Here is a 21,067-nt window from a genome sequence, read left to right on the forward strand (position 1 = left end):
GGTCCAAAAGAAAACATGCATACTTATGACAAACACAGTACTGGAATTGGCCGCATCTGCGTCAGAACACCTTTATTGCACATAGCTATATTATTCTGCACCATCCTATCCCCATTCCCTCAGTCGTAGGGAGTATTAAGTGGCTCTTAAATTCAAATATGAATTGCAAGCAATGCATACAATACACTACATACATGAAGCAGGTGCTAGATGCAAAACTAGAATTACATCCTGAGATCTGATGGAAATCAAGTTGATATGGAAGTTCAATTGTTAGATGCAAAATTAGATTACATCCTGAGATCTGAGGGAATATTCTAGATGGGTTGGCACTAGATAGGTCCAAGGGACTGGATTACCACTATTAGGAGTTATGTCAGAACTGTAAAAAGGTGAACCCTCAATTCATACAATGCATACCACAATCAATGCACCAGCTAACCTGTAGTATTACTTTTGTTTTAGCCACAATTCAAACCACACACCTAATCAATTACTAATGCAACATTAACAAAATAAAATAAAATACAGTCTGATCATTCAGGCCTTTAACAGTCAGATGCAGTAAGGGCAGACAGAGGGCAGTTACTGAGATAAGACACATAGACAAAAGTCTCTTACCTATTGTGCACTTAGAATTGAATCAGAAGAGAACAGTGTACTGGTTCTCCATACTAAAACCATCTGCATCCCACTTCTAGCACCACATGGGAAGACAATGTTAAACGACCAGAGGTTTTATTAAAATGTTAAGTGAAAATGATATCATCTAGAAAGCAATACTACACAAAGTGATGAAGTGTTCTCAGGCTAATCAGAAAACACTCCTGTATAAACAATATAAAACATTTTTATAGCCTATAATATTGTTGATATTAAATGTACATATATATTACAGGCTAAATTATGCTTTGGACAGCATTTCAATTAATTAATTTCAATTAATTTGGTGAGTGTATAATATACAAGTAAACATAAGTCTAACCATTCTATATTTTGATAATAATAAAAAACATTTTCAGACCAACAACAATATTGAGTTTGTGTGAAGCAAAACCATATGTGTCTCTCATTAATATTTATTATTCATGATGTTCTAGTACATTGTAATAAATTAAACAAACTAAATCAGCTAATCCCAATACATGAAATCTTTGCATCTATGTGATTAGCCCTTAAAATGGTAACAATGAATATTTCCTCTGGTATTTATGTGAATGGTAGGGGATAGGTCTTTCACCTTTGGGAACCTGTCCTTTATCCATCACCATATCTATGTCTGACAGCCCAGAGAATGTTCCAATTACATGATTTAAATAACTCCAAAGCAAAATATTCCTTCTCTGTATATTTACATTCAATAAGCAAAGTCATTAATTATTTATTGATAGCAAAGGGCCCTCCTAAGAATATGTTTATAATGCCAGATTTAGCAAAGGAAAATTATTTCATTTGGGGGCATTCTGACATCAAATTGAGTGTTTTAAAATTAACAATTTTTAATTATAGAAAACGTAATATATAAACTGATCAATGAATCCATTTTTACATTTCTTTGTGAAAAATATTGCTTAAAGTGTATAGAAAGTAAAATTAAATTAGAGGTTAAAATATGTATCCTCGCAAAGGCTAGGCTTTATGTGTAGCACCTATATACATTAAATTATTTCCTAAATTTAGAATATATCACAAAATATATTGGTGTTATAAATGCATTGATTTCTTCTGATTATTCAATAGAAAAACAGGGATTTGCCAATTCTGTCAACTCTAGGAATGGTCCCTTTGCGAAAAGAAATACTTAACAGACTGACTCACCAGTATCTCTCCCTGAACTGTGACTTTAAAATACACATGGACAGCTACAGGTAAAGTAAAATATATCTACCAATGTTGGAATGAGACCACCACTCAAATATTATCCCATTAGGAAGCTAATCCACCTATAATTTGCTTACCCTTACAATTAAAAAAATAATAAACTGAGGTATTGGCTTTCCAGACATTAAAGTTTATTATTGGGCTGCCCATCTCAGACAAATTACGGCCTCCCTTGCCCCACTCCACACTCTGTCTTGGCTTGACAACTTTCTTAATTTTACTTCACTCACTACACAAAACAGAAGGAATTTTAAATTGTTAAATCCCTCCATACTATCTGATTATCAGTAAAATCTGGTAAATGTGTAAAAGCCTTGTAAGTTCACAATCGCTATATCTACCCATACTCCTACTATGGGACAACCCTGACTTCCCTCCAGGCCTCTCGCATCTCTACTCCCAACCCTGGACCAAGGCGGTAATACATTTCACATCTGTCCTTTCAGACAGGGGTTCCTGGATGACCTTTGACACTCTCCAAAGTAAATACCCTAACTCACCCACATAGACAATAGACAATGTACAACGCTAAGCAAAGTACATTGTCAATGGCCGCATACTTACATTTCCACCTTAACAGCAAGGAGAAGAGCGTCGCGGTCAGCAGTGACGTCATGCTGAGTTGCCGGATTCTTCATTGGTCGCGATCCCTGGCAGTCGGCGGTCACAGCAGTCATCTTGGAGCCAGGGCGTGAAGTAGCCGTTCGGGGACGCTGCATCGGGGTAAGTATTGTCGGGGTAGTCAGCATCGATATGCTGACTACCACCGTACCAATGTATATACCCCCACTTCGACCACTGCCCCAGTGGTTACTGTTTATGTATTCTGATTCAGAATTAATTTATCATCCAGTGATCAAAGTGGGAGTGTATATGGTGGTATAATATACAGCATACTTACCAACATTTGTATTTCTTTTTTCGGGAGATGCCGGCTGGGACGTGGGCGCGCAGGGGGCGGGGCGCCGAAATCGCGTCATTCCCGTGACGGAATGATGCAAATCGTGTCATTTTACAGTGGGGGCGGGGCTAAACGCCGCGATTCAGGGTGAATCGCGACGTTTAAACCGAATTCTGCCCACTTCCTTTCAGGGAGATTGCCACACTCGTCCGGGAGACTCTCGCAAAATGCGGGAGTCTCCCGGACATTCCGGGAGAGTTGGCAAGTATGATATACAGCCACTTCTCCCACTGTCTTCATTGTATAACTATCACATTCCATTCACATACATTGCAATTACAGTTATACAGTTATCAGATGTGAACTACTTACACAAAAATTTCCATTGCTTCAGGCTTTTCAGGACCAGTGAGACTGCAACCGGTAGATTTTATTTATCCCCAGTAGGACACATCGTTCATTCTTTTCTATGAAGCAAGACTATTTTCATTTTCATTTTGCTCATATGGGGATTTTACTGTTTTTACAAGATAAAAAAAATACATACTGTTATTTTGTCTAATAAAAATACATTGATGATGGGGGATATGCTGGTATTTAACATTTTATATTTTACACTTGAGAGAAACATTTATGTGATCACACAGACGTTATAATTTACACAGTTGTTAATGATGTTTGCATAGAGCTAAATAGATGCTTGGATCAGCATATCTCATCTGAAATCTCTAGACGATTGGATATTTATTTTAGGAATAATGTTAGTGGTTAAGGGATTATTTTTTCAGTTATCTACCATATATTTATTAAGCTGTGTAAATACACTTTTATGGGTTCACTTATGCAATTTGCTAATATTGGAATGTTGTGCATGTTACAAAATACGGTAATACTCCAGCAAGTAAGTCCAAAATAAAAGTTATACTTAGCTGCTTGCTGCCATGCAGTGCTGGGTGTGATATCACATGGCTGTGAATTTCCTTGTCCTAAAGAGAGTCGATAGCCTATCACCTTACAGCCACTGCTGCTTCATCAAACTCCCAGGTCTGAGTAAACCTCCCTACCTCTTTTGTACCGTCAGGGCCGGATTAACCCAAGGTCTAACTGGGCTATAGCCCAGGGGCCTCGGGCATCCAGGGGGCCCTTCAAACTCCTCAGCAGCATTATTGATCGGTCGGGGGCGGGGGCGCCCCCGGCCCGATCGATGCTGCTGAGTACTGTCAGTGCAGTCCTCCGTCCCGGCGCGCTGTAGTCTGCTTACTGAGGATATCTGGCGAGAGTTCATGAACTCTCGCGAGATCTCCTCAGTAAGGAGCTTACAGCGCGCCGGGACGGAGGACTGCACTGACAGGTAAGTGCTTGGGGGGGTCCTCGCGGGGGGTGGGAGGCGGCGGACGGCTCACATTGGGGGCCTCGCGGGGAATGGAGGGCCCCTTAGCCCAGGGGCCTCCATTCCCTTAATCCGGCCCTGTGTACCGTGTGAGGTGGGATATAAATCTGAATCCCACCTCGCCTATTCCAGCATGTTACCTCTATACCTGTCAAGACAGCAACTGCAACTATATATAGCACAGGAAGTGAATCCTGTACAAATGAACAATACAGAAGCCTGAAGGTAAGTCTTAGTTGTTTAGATTAATTCATACTTTTCCCTCCTTAATATCGTGTTCCTCTCCGCGATATCATAGAGGGGATGTGGGGTGTGAGGTTGGAGGGGGCGGGGTGTGGCAAGTTGCGTACTTTTGGCACCACATGACTAAAATGATGCCATGGGGAATATTATTAGTGCCAAGGTGACATTTTTTTATTATTATATAAAATAATAGATTGGAAGAAGCTGCAAAGAAAATTAAAGCTGTTAAAGAGACAGAAGTGCCTATTTAACAATGTGTGGTGATAAGGCTGATTTTTTTTTTGTTGCAACTTAATGCTGTGATAGAAAATAACTTACCCCCACAATTTATCAATAAAATATTGCTGAGTGATACTCAGCTGCCTCTGCAGTACTGGCCAGAGCATAAGAGGTAACTTACCGATTTACTGGGCCAGAATCAGGTTTTAAGTTCCATCTAGTGGACAAAAAAAATATATATTTATATGCATTTTAAGACAAACAAAAAATAAATAGAAAGGAATAAGGTATTTTTCTAAGATTTTGTTTTGTTATCACCATACTGAGATGTACTTGTACCACTGCAATTCTTGATAAATAGCATTCCACATGCTTTGCATGGTAAAGCAATTGCCAACATAAACACTGGTGGTATCCCCTTGATGGAGAAGCCTCAAAGTCATCAAAAACACCGGCCTGCCATAGGGCTTTTTGACTTTTATAAATAGAACCCAGAATCTGTACAAGTTACAAGTGTTGTGTCACACTTGTGCAGCTATAAGCAGCGTCTCTTGTAACTGTCTCTTGTTGCTGTATAAGGATTGTCCATAGAAGAGGTAACTGCCACACTGTGTTTATTACTGCTCTCTGTGTGGATCATTGGATTTAGATGCTGCACTGTAGATGTTCTTGAGTTGCTTTCCCCTGAACGAAGTCCTCAGTGTTTGTTTTCCTCAGTAAATTAATTGTCTTTCTAATATAATAGGTCTTATCTTATCCTAACTAATAGAGAAGTAGGGTGCATTGAATAGGGTTTGAGTCTGTACTATTATTGTAACTAAAGGCTAAGAAGACATTTAATGTATGTTAATACTAGAGATGCTCGGGCTCGGTTCCGCGAGAACTGAACACACCCGAACTTAGCACGCCCTCTGAATTGAAGACGAGGCAAAACGTCAACGTTACGTCGTTGGATCTCAAGAGTTTTGGATTCTATAAGTATCGCCCTCCACGGCGATCCAGCGTCATTTCAAAGAGGGACACAGAAGGGGTAGCACAGTTCTTGGCAGTCTCTAGTGCAGTTGGGCAGAATCATAGGTAGAAAAGAAAGAGGCAGGGTAGCAGTTTTCTTCAAAGTCCCTAGTGACATTCAGAAGAGCTCCATCGCTCCATTGCTAATTGTCATTGCTGAAAATTGAAATAATAGGTCTGACAGGTTTGGTCTTCTAAATCTGCAGTCACATTGTACTGTGTTATATAGGTAACATGCAAAGAGGAAAGCTCCATTGCTAATTGTCATTGCTGAAAAAGAAATAATAGGGCTGGCAGGCTTGGTCTTCTAAATCTGCAGTGACATTGTACTGTGTTATATAGGTAACATGCAAAGAGGAAAGCTCCATTGCTAATTGTCATTGCTGAAATAGAAATAATAGGGCTGACAGTGTTGTTCTTAATCTGCAGTCACATTGTACTGTGTTATCAAGATGGATTCACAGCAGTACACAGAAGAACAGGAGCACCAAGCAGCTGCTGGCACCAGTCATGGCGATAGTAATCCCTCTAAGTCATCTGCTAAAGCCTATGTTAAATTGCATAGTGTTTTTAAGTCAGGGAAACAAAAATGTAAAAAAACACCTTTCACCTTGGTCAAGAAAAAAAGACCTGTAACTGTCAACATCCAAAGAATGGTGAAGGATTATTTTACATTTTTTGAATGGTATAAAGACAACAGTTTTATTAACAAAGAAAAACATTGCTTGCGCAAGTAATGTAAGCATGGATATCTAAATAGACATGTATATGTATTACCTTCCACTTTGCTGCTGTTTCATTAGTATTGCACAAAGTGTTTGTAATCTGCACTTTACGTCAAAGGTACCTAACTGTATTATAATTTTTTGGGAATTGGGGCCGATTCGAAGCTCAGTAATGAACTTGCCTTTTGCTATGAATTACAATGGCTCTTTTTAGTGCATTTTCTGGCACACAGCATTGGTCTGAGTCTGATAAAAGCATGCATCACGGAGGGGGGGGACGACTTGCGTTTGTCGCATTGTATAAAAAAAAAGGGGGGAGCAGAAAGGCACCGAGTGATGAAGGGGGGAGCAGCATGACACAGAGTGATGAAGGTGGGGGGGGGGGGGGGGTTAGCCGCATTGCACAGTGTGATGAAGGGGCCCAGGTGAAGGGGGGAAAAGCAGCATGGAGGGCGCAGTGTGATCATAAGGGGGCACAGCATAGTGATCATAAGGGGTACAGTGGGATCATAAGGAGGCACAGCGTGGTGATGATGAAGGGGCACAGTAATGTGTGTGTGATGGCACAGGGGGCTTGTGCAATGTAATGTGTGTGATGGCACATGGGGCTTTTGGCAATGTAGTGTGTGTAATTGTACAGGGGCTTGTGGCAATGTAGTGTGTGTGTGGTAGGTGGTGGCTAATTAATTGGTGCTCTTTTATTTGTGGGGTGATGGTGGGGCAATTTAAGTTTATAGTGGGGACTATTAATTTAAGATGGGGTGGTTTGGGCCCTATTAATTGAATGTGGGGATGAGCATGGGGAGAGTGAGGTCTATTTATTATTTTGTGTGAGTGAGGGGCCAGTGTATTTTGTGTGAGTGAGGGGCCAGGGCATTTCGTGTGAGTGAGGGGCCAGTGTATTTCGTGTGAGTGAGGGGCCAGTGTATTTTGAGTGTGAGTAAGGGGCCAGTGTATTTTGTGTGTGAGTGAGGGGCCAGTGTATTATGTGTGTGTGAGTGAGGGGCCAGTGTATTGTGTGTGTATTGCTATTTTATTTGTATTGTGATGATGGAGCAATTTAATTTAATAGTGGGGCCTCTGAAGTTAACATGGGGTGATTGGACCTTTAATTTAAATTATTGCTGGGGTGGTTTGGGATCTATTAATTGAATGTGGCACTGTTTGGGGAAAATGAGGTCTATTTATTAAAAGTGATTATGAATTATTTAATACCTGGGGTGGTTGTGGGAAATGGTTATATTTATTAAACGTAAATGCTATTTAATTAATTGCTGGGGCTGTTTGGAGGAAGGGATATAGGTTTATTTATTAATTGGGAAAACTATTACTTTAATTTTGGGTTTGGTTGGAGAGATATAGATCTATTTATTAAATGGGAATGCTATTATTTTATTGTTGGGGCTGGAGGAAGGCCTAATTATTATTCGTGGGTGCTATTGATTTAACGCCGGGGTTGGTTAGCATTTTCTAAATGTGCCCATTTTATTTCTCCAAATATGACCCCAACATTCCAGGATCCAGACAAGCCACAACTAAAGAAACCAGCAGCCACAGGTTGTGAAAGTGACAAGAACAGGTAGGAGAGAGCAGGACAGTCTGCCAACTGTTCTGATTCTAGTGGGACAATCCCAATTTTTGGTGACTGTTCTGCCCAATCTAAGGGGCAGGCCAAGACTGTGTACCCTTTATACACACATTGCATTCTTTAAATACTACACTATGGTGCTAGCTGTCCTTCATGGGCTTGCCACACCCCCTCTAGTAGTTCGGTTACGCCTCTCTAGTGGCTGACCACACCTCCCCTGGTGGGCCCCTACCATTGTATACCCCGGTGGGCCCTTCATGTCCCAGTATGAAACTGGGTCCCTGCACATGCAGGTGTTTCTTTGTAGTTAGTGGGACACAGGTGATTTCACTTTGTGGTGCAGTGCAATAAAAGCCACAGTAATTTGGGTGCCAGACCATCTCTATCACAAACTGAACTCTTAATTTATGCTCCTCTTCCTCCAGCACGATAACCATAATGGTTGCAGCAATAAAGAAATATATACAGCTCCTTACTCTCTCCAGTACAGTTCTTAATGAGCAATATGAATGTGGCTGCAAGTATCTCTCCTTCTCCTCCTGCATAAACCTTGCACTGCTGTTGTTGACACAGTACATACCAGGTTCTCCTGGTCACAGTTGTTCCACAACTACTCACAATTCAGCCTCTGTCTGTTTCCAGTATACACGCAAGCAGTGGTAAAATCCCTTGGGCTATAACACTCTTCTCTAGTGTTCTCTGTGCCCCTCTCTGGGTTTCCCACAATTCCACAATTGCCCCTCTTTGCTACAACCCTCTCTCCAGCGGTCTTTGCTCCAACATCCCTTAGTGTCTGCATGCTGCCACTTGCAGCAATCCCCCCTCTTCTCTCCAGGGGTCTCTGTTTTGGGGACTCTCTCCCTATTCAGGGCACACATTCCTGGCCCTGGTGCAGTCACCACGCTCGTGCTCCCAGGCAATGCCGGGGGAGCCTGGGAGGTCCCCAGCTTCTCACATCATCTCTGTCCTCTCTTAGTCTCCTTCTTATCCTTTTGCCCCCCTTTTTACAGCCCCCTCCTACTTCTCAGTAACTAGCAGACTGGGTTGTCACCATAGCAACCCACCTGGGGTGCAGAGTTTACTAAAACAGCACTAAGGGGAGTTACATTTGTTTTCTAGAAGAGACCAGATTTTATTATTGTAATGTGTATAAATTTATGGAGTAATCCCTGCTTCTATATTATTGAAACATAGATCAAATGAAAGGATGCCGGAGGAGTGCTTCATGCCAAACATGGTGGAGGAAATGTAATTGTATGGGGCTGTTTGGTGCTGGTAAGTTGTACTTAGTACAAGAAATAATGAACCAGAAAGGTAACCACTCTTTTCCAATGTCATGCCATTCCCTGTCGTTAGTACTTGATTGTTGCAAATTTCAGCATGCAGCAAGACAAAAATACTTGCAAACTATTTGGTGAAGAAACTGGGAGCCAGACTACCGTGTTTGACGGACTGGCCGGCACAATCGTCTGATCCCATGCTTATTGAGTTCTTGCAGATTGACTAGAAGGTCCTACAAGCCAGTAACACCTCTGGGAAGAGCTACAGAAGTCATGGGTACAAACTAGAATATCTTAAAAAACTGACAGCTAGGATGCTAAATTCTGCAGTAATTGCTGCAAATGGAGGTTTCTTTGATGAATGTAAAGTTTAATGAATAGAACAATTATATGAAATAAAAAGGATAAGTTACCGTATATACTCGTGTATAAGCCGAGTTTTTCAGCACATTTTTGTATGCTGAAAAAGGCCACTCGGCTTATACACGGGTGAAGTTACCTGGTCTCCTGTCCCTGAGCTGTTAACTTCTGCAGTGGAACGCATGTGCGTTCCACTGTCAGGAAGTGGTGTATTTGGAATGCAAAATGTCGAACTTCCTGTCAGCATGCGTTCCACTGCGGGGCTAAGTAAAAGACTGAATCTACTACGTTTGTGTGCCTGATAAAAGCGGTTTGACATTGGGTTTAATCACAACGCTGGCAGACAAGTGAAGGACCCAAGGACTGCATCAGTAGACAGCACTCCGGGACTGGTGACTATAAGTTCTCCCTGTGATAGGGTTGTGATTATTTGGTACTTGTTAATTTAAAGCTTTGTAATCCTATCAGTGCTGAGTGTGTTTCACAATAAAGCACAGTTGCTTTTGTCAAGATATTTTCCTAGGTGATTTTGTCAGGCTGATAGATAAGGCTGCCTCTGGGCAGTAAAAGAGTTAAGCATAAACCCGATATGCTCATGTCACTTCGTGAAGCCCAACCCATCTCATTGTCTCTTATCTTGCCTCTGGCATCTATGTGAGCTAGGAAAAGTAGGCAAAAAAAAAGTAGGCAATTATGCTTTATACACAAATGTTATTACACTAAACAAATATATATTAGAAACATAAGAAACTGATAATGAAATTTTTAAACATATTTTCACCAAAGTGTTTTTCTTAATGAAAGATCTTGGAGTCTTCTCCCATGGTCAAAGGCGAATCCACTAATAGAAGGTGATAGGTAGCTTGGATTTGTAGAAGAGCAACATAGCTCTGATGAAAAAATTGCAGGGGTTCTCTCTCTCCCCTCCCCCCTTCTCCTAGGGTATTGCTTAAATTATCTTACATTTATTTATGTTAGGTTGTACCCAATGATTTTATAATCATTTATGAATCTTCCTTGTCATGTACTGTTATTTATGCTTTTGCTAAAAATGAATTCATAGATTTAACCTATCAGTTTAATTTAGGTTTTTGTGGTTAAATTAGCGCTGTTTTGCCCTGTTTTTTTCTTTACCTAGTTGGAGTTGCCAGGTGATTTCCAAATGATCTTATCTTCTTTTTTTTGTTTCCATGTGCATAGAATACCTATAGAAATGTTTGAGTTATCAAATCATTTGTTAAGACTGTGATTATCCTGATTGTTTAGAACTCTGACTGAAATTACAGTAATTAAACAGAAGTGAGCTTTTAAAAAAAAAAATTTTTTTTACCAGTAGCTGCTGCATTTCCCACCCTAGGCTTATACTTGAGTCAATAAGTTTTCCCAGTTTTTTCTGGTAAAATTAGGTGCCTCGGCTTATATTCGAGTCGACTTATACTCGAGTATATACGGTATGTTATTTTCTATGTATTGACTATAATTTTAGGTCAAATTAATGGTATCGTGGTAAAAAAAACAAAAAAAAATATCAAATGTTTAAAAATCAAGACATTTCTTAATGATTATAAACTTTTGCATGCGTGCATGTAATTTTTTCTTCGACATTTTAAGGGGTCAATTCAATGTCATCCCATAAAGCTGTGAGAGAAAATGAGTGGAGATTTTAGTAAAATCTCAGCCGCGATATATCTCCGCAAACTGTTCCGGAGACACCTCACGGTGCCTCGTGTCTAATTGAATCCCCCATCCCAAACGTTAATGTAAATATATACAGAATATATATATAAATTTATATCGAAAATATCTATATATAGAGAGAAAGAAAGATAGAGAGAGAGAGAGAGAGAGAGAGACACTCATTGTAATTTTTGCATGGGAATCTTTTTTTTTTATAAGAATAAAACATTAAAAAGGTTTTTACTATGTTTACTATGTCATAATAATTGTATAATTGCAATTAAAATTTATTTCTGGTGGTTATTAATAATATTAGTTGAAACAACTTGTTCCTTCGTGTGCTCATGAGTTAGGCCAACTGGAACATTTTACATTTTTAAGGTACATCATGTTAGTTTAAAAAATTTTAGGTTTTCTCTACATAATTTCAAATTATAATAATTAAGTGTCAACTCCAAACAAGTAACTTGATTACATTTGATTCCTTTTTTCAAATGTAATTAAATAGCCAAACAAATAAATTTAAATATTATTTTTTCTCTAAGTTTCCGAGATACAGAGCAACCGCCCACTGTGAAGGAAGATCTTGAGGATGCATCACCAGAGACACAAACCTCTTGTCCACTTGAGTATTGACACGATCATCAACAGTGCATCTCCTCATAATAGAAGAAGACTTTGCTGCAGGAAGAACAAACACAAAGCTGCTTATTTCCCTGCAGTAATTGCTCCAGGTGATAAAGGACTTGCAGATGCAGCATTATCAGCAAGCAAAGAAGACCCTCGAGGAGGTTGGCACAGCACTAGTAGCCATCCTCAGCTCTATAGTCGCCACAATTCCCATCTTTCATCTCAACCCAGTGAACCTGAGCCAGAGGGAGCAGAGACCTCCTCACCTGCCCCCACTGCTGAGGCCACACAGAGAGAGGTGTGGAGGGGTTGATCAATCATAGACCCTGGGGAAAACATTTAAAAAATGTTAACTTTTTTTAATGATGAGTTTCAAAAATGAAGGAACTTTTCAATTAGGTATTTGAAAATTTGAAAAATTTGCAGAGTCTGCTGGTAACCTATTTGGTTCAGCGATATCTTACTACAGATACTTTAAAGCATGGTTGTCCAACCCGCGGCCCGCAGGCCGCATGCGGCCCAGCATGCCTGTAAATGTGGCCCAGCAGGAGTTTTGGTTGTGGCAAGGGGGCAGCGCTGGAAAAAAAAAATCCTGCAAAAAACCCCCCCCCCAAAAAAACTTACCTTTGCGGTCACGTCAGTTGGCGCTCCGGCTCCCTCCCTGGTCTCCTCCTCCGTGTGACGCTCGCAGTGAATGTTGGGGGTGACGTCATCACACCCGACATCCATTGCGTAGCGCAGCACAGAGGAGTTACCCGCGCGATCAGCAGCAGTGAAAAATTATCCAGTATCTTATTGTTGTTACTCTGAATTTGGACTTTCTGCACCATTCAATTATGAACTAGCTGTGTTCTCTGTATGTATCTAATATAAATATTAAGAGATAATTGTATTTTTAATATTTTAAATGTGCAGTGCTGAGTAGGGTGAAAATATCACCCACTGTTACCCTCATCAGAGGCTGCTCCATGAGCCATTTTTCCCGCCACACTATCTTTAAATCTCTGTAGATTTCTATTAGTCCTCCTGATGCTACCTATATCGGTGACCATTTCAAACTGGTCAATAAAAAAAATGATTCATGGATGCAGAAAGAGAGGAAAAAAAGTTTTTGGCATTTAATTCCCCGAACCCCACTAAGGGGCAGATGCAGGTAAGTTAAATTGTAGCTGGTAATGGGACTACTGCTTTAATCATGATTCTGCAACAGGTTTCCTAACTCTTACTAACTTCATTTCCAAGTAAGTTTAATATGTTAACTATGTTTTCTATGGTTTTTTCGATGATCAGCTTTCATTAGTGTTAGTGTATTTTATGTGCGGCCCAAAACAACTCGTCGTCTTCCAATGTGGCCCAGGGAAGCTAAAAGGTTGGACACCCCTGCTTTAAAGTGTCTGAAATGTTTAGTGTTACAGGGGAAAAAATATCTAAATTATTTTTAAAAGACATAATTGCAAAATTATTAGCTGCATTGGGAAAATGAGAATAAAATACATAGAGCCTTGTGGAAATTATACTACTCTGTATACATTAATAGTTAGGAAACCAAAGTCGTTTTCACTATTTTATACAAACAAAATATTACCGAATAGACACGTGTTTACTTTGTCTCTCTGGTAATCTACGCCATATTGCTGAGTACTCCCATTAAACTTGTCAACAAGTGCAATTATTAAATGATTAAAGCGAGACCAGAGCTCAACTAAGGGTTGGGAAGCAGGGGGAGGGGGGGGGGGTGGCTGGACAGTGTTCCAAAGAGTCTACACAGAAAGATTAATGTCATGCATTGTAACTGCCCCACAATCCAGCGCTTATAGAGGAAGTGTAATCATGTCCTGCCTGCAGCAAGGAGTGCACAGCAGAGTTGCAGAATGATGCCTGAGGTCACTACTAAAGGTGAGTGACAAACTATATGAATGAGACTTATGGAGGAGGGGGGGGCTGCAATGATATCTATGGTAGAGGGTAGCTGCAATGAGACCTATAGCAGAGGGGGCTACAATAAGAGACCTATGGTAGTGGGGGGCTGCAATAAGAGTGACATGGAGTGCACCGGCAATGATAGCAACACAGGTGGCTGCAATGAGAGCAACATGGATGGGGCTGCAATGAGAGGGGTATGAGGGTAACAATATGACGGTTTTTTCTCTCTTGTGAATTATGACACTATGCCTTAATTTTAGACAATAAGGGGCCCCATAGCCTTAATTCAGCTCTGTACATTAAAGGAATTAAAATGTTTCCTGTTCTAAAACATGGATTGATTTCTTTTTCTTTTCCTGTTGATACTAGGGCTTCATGTTTAGCATCTACTTTTCCTATGGCATGCAGAAATTAAGCAGAGGAACAAACTTGCTACTTTATTGGCAAAAGAGTTTCCTCATCCAATGGCAAGTTAATAAACCGCCTGACGTGCGACAGGAATGACTGTAGTACCCGTTTTAATTCCAGACTAAATGCAGTCTGTGACATCCCTGCTGCCACGCCTACTGTGGTCTGGAATGACCCAGATTTACAGAAATATAACACAAACAATTTAGTCAGTGATGGTATTTCTGTTTACAGTCAATCAAGGTCACAAGCTTCAGTTTCTCTGTGTCAGACATCTCTAAGAGGCTTACACTTGACCTGTACACTGTACACTGTGCCTTTGTTGTTTTTGTTGCTGCAGTTGCAACACCACCAAAGTATAATCAGCAGTGCCATGGGGCAAGAGAATTCTATATTTCAGAAAAAGAAAAAAACATTGTAGTTTAAAACTTTTAAAACATTACAAATAAAACAGGATTATTATTTATTTTTTTAAATGCATCTTTAAGCTTGTTTAGTTTTTAGTTAAAAATTATAAAAGCAGTTATATAGGTATGTCATCCCCAAAATACATATGATACATTTGCAATATAAATATGAAATAAGATTTGCATTGCAATTGTAATAAAATTACTAACTTAAAAGCAAATTACTTGTAGGAATCTTGGCATGTTTATATTCTCCAAACCACAAAAGGGATTAAAAAGGCACAAATAGAAGAGTGACGATTACAATTTCAAGACAGAGAAGTATGTTTACAGCACCAATCACAATACACAACTCCTGGAACCCAGACCCCCAAAGAAGATTACTGGATCTGGTGGTTACATATCTATCATACTACGGATAATTAGAGTAAAAAAGTGGTCTGTGAGCTAGAATTATACAATTTCACATGAGGTTTAATTCGACAGAATGTAAAATAACTCGGGCATGTAACTACAAAAGACATGTGTGAAGAAATTTGTTAACCTTGAATTTTTCTTGAATCTTCGGTATGTATAGTACTATCCAGTCTTTTGACCTCATTCAGTCAGTCAGGCACAAGGTTGTATGGTTAGATGAGATCAAGATAAAACTTTTTGGAGTGAACTCCAAGCACTATGTTTGGAGCAAACCAAACACAGCATACCACCCAAAGAACATTATACCTACTATGAAGCATGGTGGTGGCAATATTATTTTGCGGGCGTGTTTCTATTCAGCAGGGACTGGACGATTGGTCAGGATTCAAGGGAAGATGGATGCTGCCAAGTACACCCAAATTTTTTAGGAAATCTTGTGTCCCTCAGGTAGACAGCTGAAGATGGACAGGTGGTTCACCTTCCAGCATTACAACTACCCTAAACATACCACCAAGAAAACAACTTAGTGGCTGAAGGATAGAAAGGTGGTCAAATGAAATCCCTGACCTAAATTTGCTACATAACCTGTGGATGAACTTGAAGAGAACAGTCCATTGCTACTCACCACAAAATGTGACTGAACTTGAACAATTCTGCAAAGGAGAGTGACCAAATATTCCCCAAACTAGGTGCATAAAGCTGGTTGAGACATATCCAGACAGACTGATGGCTGTAATTACAGCAAATGGTAGCTCTACAAAGTCAGGGGACTTATCACTTTTCCAAACCTGTTTTTCTAGCTATTCCTTTTTAGGAATTTTTAGAACTGTTGCCTTTTAATTTTGATAGTTGAATGCTGTAAGGTAAAGTGTGTAAATACAGCTGGAAAAATTTTGATTTAATTTGTTTAAGTTTCCATGGTGTAATGTGACAAAAGGTAATGATTTTGACAGGTGTCACGAACACCCCAGCCTGTCTCATAAACAGCAATCTTAACAGCTGTTCATGACTGGTGTTACCTTAGTTAATAAACAATGAAAACACCTTTTCTGCCACCATGAAGGATTTATTATGGTGTCCTTACGTTCACCAGAACCACTTATTAATGTTTCACACTTAAATCACATACACATGTAGCATGAGCCTCCCTGGGCTTGGTAAGTTCACAAAGAATTACAGAGAAATACGCTATATTAAATATGTTTAATCTGAAAAATATTTCCAAGGCTTATTTACAAAAATTAATAACAAAGACATACAATATGTTGCACAAATGAGTTCCAGAAAATAAAGTCGGAAATAAAATCAGAGTTACTACTTACTAATTAAGACCTGGGGGTAAATGTATTAACCTCTGGATTCTTGAACTCCGCGAGTTCGGCGTCTTCAGCGCCTAAATTTGAAGCGGCGCTGCCTTGTAAAGGGAAACTTCCCTTTACAAGGCAGCGCCGCTTTAAATTTAAACGCTGAAGACGCCGAACTCGCGGGAGTTCAAGAATCCGGAGGTTAATACATTTACCCCCTGGTGTGTGAGGGAACACAATTGAGATGAATGGGACATTTCAGTCTTGATAGACTCCCTCAAAGAAATGAACACTACACTACTGATACAATTTATTTTTAAACCATTTCATGTTGGCTCTTCACCCCCCACCTTAGGAATTTTATTTTCACCTAAGTTAGATGGATTCCCAAAAAGACAGAGGGCTTTCAATGTAAATTATGGATGTCCTGAGACCTGGCATTTTCCCAAGACCTGAGTTGTTCACCTCTGCTCGTTCGGCCTGCCTAAGTCTAACTCCTCTGCATACACAAACTACTTAAAGATCTTATCTGTCTCTGGGCCTGGCTACTTTCAAAAGACCATTGACATTTGCCTAGGTCAGACTCAGGTCATTTAATAAGATACACTTTGAAAGGTTACATAAAATATTCACAGTGTTATATATAAATTCAACAGAAAATAACAATCAGTCATTAGATATAATACATTTTGTCACACCTCCCCCTAACCTGTGACCTGTTACTGTCTCTCCTGTCCATTAACCACTACTGCCCCTTGCCGCAACAGGCAATCTGTGTTCATCATCATCATCACCAGTTATTTATATAGCACCACTAATTCTGCAGCGCTGTACAGAGAACTCATTCACATCAGTCCCTGCCCCATTGGAGCTTACAATCTAACTTCCCTAACACACACACACAAACACACACACAGACAGACAGACACACAGACTATGGTCAATTTGTTAGCAGCCAATCAACCTACCAGTATGTTTTTGGAGTGTGGGAGGAAACCGGAGCACCCGGAGGAAACCCACACAAACACGGGGAGAACATACAAACTCTTCACAGATAAGGCCATGGTTGGGAATCAAACTCATGACGCCAGAGCTGTGAGGCAGAAGTTCTAACCACTGAGCCACCCTGCTGCCCATGCTGCGTTTCCATGTTGTGCGTCCTTTCAATGCTGAATGGTGAAGTTGTATTGTTGCAGAATTAGAATCCATCTTAGCGGTTTTCCATTATCCCCAGAAACTCTATTCAGCCAGCTTAGAGGATTATGGTGGGTAATAATGGTAAAATCCCGTCCATACAGGTAAGACTGTAGTTTTTGCAGTGCCCATACGATGGCAAGGCACTTTTCTACTTAGAAAAATTTATAGGGTGCTCCTCCCCCTGCATTGTCTTCTGGCTAAGGACAGCTCCTAGTCCATAGTTAGACACGTGAGTCTGTATTATAAACCATTGTTTGAAATCTGGGGCCTGTAGAACAGGGGACTGGGCAAAGCAAATTTCAAAGCTGTAAGGATTTCTGTCTGTAGAAACAGCTAGGATAATTATTGACCCAGCCAAATAGATTAACTCAGCTGTGCATGATTAAAGAAATCCTAATAACATGAACTGTTGGTAGCCCTTGAGGACTGAGTTTGCCCACCACTGGGCTAGGGTCAATTTTGATAGCAGCCAATTAACCTACCAGTATGTTTTTCACACAAACACGGGGAGAACATACAAACTCCACACAGATAAGGCCATGGTCAGGAATTGAACTCATGACCCCAGCGCTGTGAGGCAGAAGTGCTAACCACTTAGCCACTGTGCTGTCCTAAATAACAGAAAATAAAAATCACAACAGGGTATGATTATGCATTCTGGGTTTGTTAATTTCACTATTATCTTTCGTATGGACCTTATGTAATGCCTGTTGGTTAAATGTGCAAAAATAGAATTTTGTTTTTTTCTATGCATCTGATACATATTTTTTACTGTTATATCCCAATATACTTGCATTTTATTTCACTGTAAAACTTGTTATACTGATAAACCTTTCTTATGTCCCATGATGCTCTTGTTGTTGTCTGTAGGTAGTAATATCAGACCAAGCAATTTCCAATTTTACTGTCAATACACATTTCAAGTGACATTTGGCTTCTAAAAAGTTTTTATAGATGCACTGTCCCATGATGGAAAATATTGGCAAGTATTCAAAAATCTTAATCACAGTAACTTTGTCTTTGATGTCTGATTTGGGATGGGACTTACTCATCATTTCTATTCTGTTTCACAGTTCACATGCAGACACATACAGATTTCACTTTATCACTTCATCTAAACTGCAAAACACACAGGAAATTAGGTTTATAAAAGAAGAAATAAATTATATTATGTTCTATATAGATACTGGTTGCTTACAAATTGAAGTTCAGAGCTCAGTTTTTAAGCTAAAGTCCAACATTTAAAAGGGTTTTAAAATTAAAATCAGCTAATGTAACACTTGAGCCAATAAATTGCATTTTAATGTTCAATTCCTACATGGAACATAAACAGTCATGATTACATGAAAATGCCAGTAGATTCCAGGTGCTCATTTTTAGGTGTTTGATTTTTTTGTGGAAGATTCAGATTTTAGAATGGCACAAAAATGCATACATATATATGAAGATTTTTGTGTATCTACAACTTACAGCTCAGTAAGTTCACTTATTTGATACTCAAAATGTGGACTCATATAGATATACCTCTAATGGTTACTTATCCTACACTTACATATGACGTACTAATAATATTTGTGCACTATATGTTAATAAACAAACATTGTAAAATTGTTGATATTGCTTTGTCATACATTTTTGGAATATATCAATGAAGTGAAATGACAATAAAAAACTCCTGTGTATCTGAGTAAAGGGACATTCTGGGACCAGCAAATTTGTGCATAATTCGCCAGTATGCGACAGGGAATATGAGGCAATCTGTCACTGAAAAAATGCAGATCTGCAATCCCCTATTGAGGCAGTCAGTTTTCAACACCCGGAAAAGCAAGAGCAAAGCTTCTCCTGACCTACATATAGCCCGCCATGGCAAACTGTTATTACCAGACTTTGGCCAGCAAAACAAATTCCCTATTCTTAAGGCTCCAAAATGGTCAAAGGAAATACTCACTGAAACAAACATTGATCATGTGCAGAAAAACATAGGTGTCCAAATATTGCTCTAAAGCCACCAAGTTACTTAGGTAAGCCCTTGACTCTCAGGAGCTTAAAAAGAAAAATTAAACCCACAAGCGCTAGTTCACTAATGTCATAGATATTACAAAATAAATCCCTAAGAACCAGAAAAATAGTTTGAGGCACTCCTATATGCTGGAATAATCATCAGCTTGCACAACCCAGCAATGCCATTCATTCCATACTGAACCATTTAATGCTGATTTGCTTGTGGAGAAGAGTTGGCCTTCTGATGCCACTATTTTCCCCACAGATAATCTGCCATCTTCAGAAAGGTGACTCTGTGTCTGACGCCTGCCAATGAAATTTGTCCATCTGGAAGTGAGACAATGCATCAACCAAAGCACTTCCACTTCTGGCTTTTAGTAACATGAAAGAACTAGCTGAAGCTTTGAAACAGGCATAAGAGATTAAGCAACCCACAGACAGAAACCTACCCATGTGCGTTCCATATCCACCCAACTATATAGAAGCAATTGTATAGCACGTGAGTAAACAAAAAGTGGACTCAATGACCATTTTTTTGCAAGCAACGTATCTTGACCCAAATGCCAAAACCAGCGAATGTCACAATGCTTGTTTGTTAACTAAGTACAATGGGCGATAGAGCTTTATGCTAACAGAGTGTGTATACTAAGCATCTCAATAGTGTCCCAAATACAGTTTGGGAGCAGATATTGAGATGTAAGCCTGTTTGGCACACAATTAGATACTCAAACGTTAGCCTGTAGTAATTAACCCAAGATGTTCAGGTTCAGGTAGCAGAAGCTGAGCAAACAAAATACTCAAGCTACAGCTTGAATCATTATTTCTAAGCCCAAACAGGAAACTTGATCCAGGATGGATTCAAATGCAGTACTGGCCATCTTAAATAAGAGCAAGTTTAAAGGAAAGTCCAAAACAAGCTGGAGGCGAAATAGTCAAAGACTATTCATACTAAAAGCAGATGGCCACAAGAAAGGATATGTATGACATCAAATATGCCTTCTCACTTATGCTGTCATTGAGTCACCATTAGGGAATGACAAATATTATAATGTACCCAGTTAATCCTGAGAACAAATCGTAAAGGAGGAATATACACAAACAATCAACTGGTCCATGGCAAATGCTCCTGGAATGTGTAATTTATTAATTAGTCTCTAATCACGTTGCCATAATCCCTAGCTGACTTTAAATGATCATGCACATGCAAAGCCCCAAGGTTCTTACAAGTTATCTGAAAGTCCACCATAGAACTGCAATTCCAACAAGTGTGCTGCCAGTCTATCCTATTTCATTAACAACTAAGGCAAGAAATTAGGACAGTGATTTTCACCTACATCATACTCAGTGTTATCAGGCTAACTATGTCTTTCCTCACTTATGACTTTCCTCTCTTAAAATACCTTGCTTGGGGGTGCTCTCCACTGCTACCTGAACACTCATGCCATAACTTGCTAGGATTCTCATTTGCATTGGCCTTGATTAAACTGTCAGTACACTCTTCACTT

At 39.7% G+C, this 21,067-nt stretch overlaps 1 protein-coding gene and 1 long non-coding RNA gene across 2 annotated transcripts in view; one reads left to right on the forward strand and one right to left on the reverse strand.

Annotated features, from left to right (window-relative positions):
- SLC35A5 (solute carrier family 35 member A5) overlaps window positions 1-21,067 on the forward strand; it is a 315,996-nt gene that overhangs the window by 145,769 nt on the left and 149,160 nt on the right. The window lies entirely within an intron of this gene.
- LOC142140416 (uncharacterized) lies at window positions 3,172-8,607 on the reverse strand. The gene is made up of 3 exons (XR_012688464.1): window positions 8,577-8,607; window positions 4,816-4,851; window positions 3,172-3,299 (listed from the first exon to the last, which is right to left on the reverse strand). It is a non-coding gene; the product is annotated as an uncharacterized LOC142140416 (long non-coding RNA).

The sequence above is a fragment of the Mixophyes fleayi genome, chromosome 2, assembly GCF_038048845.1.
Source record: "Mixophyes fleayi isolate aMixFle1 chromosome 2, aMixFle1.hap1, whole genome shotgun sequence".
NCBI lineage: Eukaryota > Metazoa > Chordata > Amphibia > Anura > Limnodynastidae > Mixophyes > Mixophyes fleayi.